This window comes from Zosterops lateralis (assembly GCF_965231275.1).
Source record: "Zosterops lateralis genome assembly, contig: HAP1_HAP1_SCAFFOLD_172, whole genome shotgun sequence".
Lineage (NCBI taxonomy): Eukaryota > Metazoa > Chordata > Aves > Passeriformes > Zosteropidae > Zosterops > Zosterops lateralis.
The window spans coordinates 55,405-57,670 of NW_028154515.1; positions in this window are offsets into that span (position 1 = coordinate 55,405).

Sequence of the window (2,266 nt, forward strand, 5' to 3'; positions counted from 1 at the left end):
TAAAGAGTGAATGACATAAAATAATAAAACTTTCTGTTATTCTGTGGCGAGATGGTAAATTCAGAATGTCCTTGCTGTGGGTTGTAGCTCCTTTGGTCTCTTGTCAGCTGTTCTGGTGTTGATAAAATGCTGAGGTCCAGGCCCTGTGGCTGCAGGTTCAGCTCTCGGTGCTTCTCTGGGTTTTTCAGTCTGCAGCAGGTTTAATGAGCCCTAAGAAAAGGGGGGAAAAAATCAGTGCAGGGATCTTCCCTGCCCTAAAACTAACAACTAACAAAGAGCCATCAGATCTGTGTGCTGCAGTCTGTCTGTGTCTCAGCTGAATACACTGGAGAGGGAATGCAGAGGGGTGACCACTGTTCTCTTAAAACAAGCTGTGTGCTTTTTCTTTCCTTGCTTTGCTCTCCAAATCCATCTGAAAGGTACAGAAGGCATTTGTGAAGGAGTTATTTTAACTATTTGATGGTTTTTGGCACTTCAAGTACTTGTTTTGGAGTGTTTGGGGTTTTGAGTTAGTTATAATGGGATAATTTTACTTCTAATTAGGTGTTTTTAGGTTTTATTGCAGTTAAAAGTTGTGACTTTCTTGTTTTGTTAGTAGAAATAGAAAATAGGTTTTGATTTTGTATATAGTGATGGGATTGGTGTATTAGTGTGGACTAAGGATTTAAAAGTCTGTAGTTTTGATGTGTTAGCTTAATGAATTTATAGTTTAAAAGACATGGGGTTTATGGTTCTTACTTGGTTAGAGGCAGGTCTTTAAATTGGGGGGGTTCTGGGTGTGTATTTTGGAGGTTTTTTGAGGGGAATGGACATGGGGTTATTTTTATTATATTTGGAAAATGGACTACGAGTAATAAGAGTTGGCTTTTTTTTGCTGGACTTTTGTTTGCATTTATTAAAATTGATATATTTGTGTGGTCAGGGTCATGGTGTTTCTGGTGCAACTCTAAGCCTCCATTATTGTTTGTGTGTTTCAGGTGGTCCAGTTGTCTCACACTGAGATGTCCTCACTGACCAGCCAACAGCCCTGCTGAGATCATCCCTGGATGTTTGGTTTTCTTTATGGCACCTGACTGAGAGACAACAGCCCGGTGACAGCAGGAATTTCCCAGAGGCAGAGACAGCCTTCCTTGGCACCTGATGTGGATTCTCATCCCTGGACATCCCAGAGATAAGTGAAGGACTCAAAGCCACAGAGGGGGTGAAAGTGGGGTGTGGGTTGGGAGTCACCGGGAGGGATTTTTGGGTCAGGTTTGGAGATGGGGATGTCCAAGATGTGACCCCTTTAGGGCACGTAAAGGGAAGGTCTCACAGTGCTGAGGTGAACAGGGCAGAGCAGTCCCAGGGCACGTTGTGTCACTTGTCTGTTGTGCACTCTGTGTCTTTTGTGTGTCCTGTGTGGTGTGTCTTTTTCCTCAACCCTTCAAGGGGTTTTTTGGAGACCTCAGGCATCGTTCTTAACATCTCCCTGTTCCTTGGCCAGGCACTGATATCATTGAACTTTGACTCAGGTGCTCAGACACACATCAGAATCCATCTCTCTTCACAACCATCCAGGCTGGTGCCTTTCCAGGTCTTGTTCTGAGCTGTATCCACAGCTGTGCACTGCTGTGATCCATTCAGGTGGATTAGGTCTTGTCAGAATGCAGAGACAGGTACAGGATTCTGACCGTAGGATTCTCAGGCATCCATCTCTGCTTTTCTTGGGATCAGTGATCCCGTTGGCATCTTCTTCCTGCAGGGTTCTCTGAGCCTGGTCAGCTCCCCATGGGTCTCACCTCGGTCATCTCATTGCGAGTTCTCTCGGTCCTCAGGGTCATTCTTCTTGCTGAGATATTTCTGTCCCTGTTGTGTCCCCCCTTTTGTCCTGTCCTGTGTCACGGGTGTTGGTGTGTTTGGCTTGGAGCTGCTCTGCCTTGTTGCTCAGTCTGGGTGTGGGGGGAATGGGACAAGTCTTGGGTGTTGAAATTTGTCATGTAGGGTGTAGTTGGACTGTAGAGGGTATCCCTGGATTGACACAAAGTGTCTGGAGCTGTCGAGTTCTCCTGCAGCACTTTGACTCTTGTCCTGACTTTGTTTCAGGTGCAGATGGATTAAATCCATGGCAGAGTGCCCCATCCCGGGTGAGGGGGCTCCCCTGAGAAGGTCAGTCACTGTTTGTGTTTGCAGGGGAGTGTAAATGGTGGCCATGTCACAGCACTGCTCTTTGTCTTTATTTTTAGGAGGCAAAGCTGGATATCAGCAGTCAAGGTGAAGTGGACGAGGT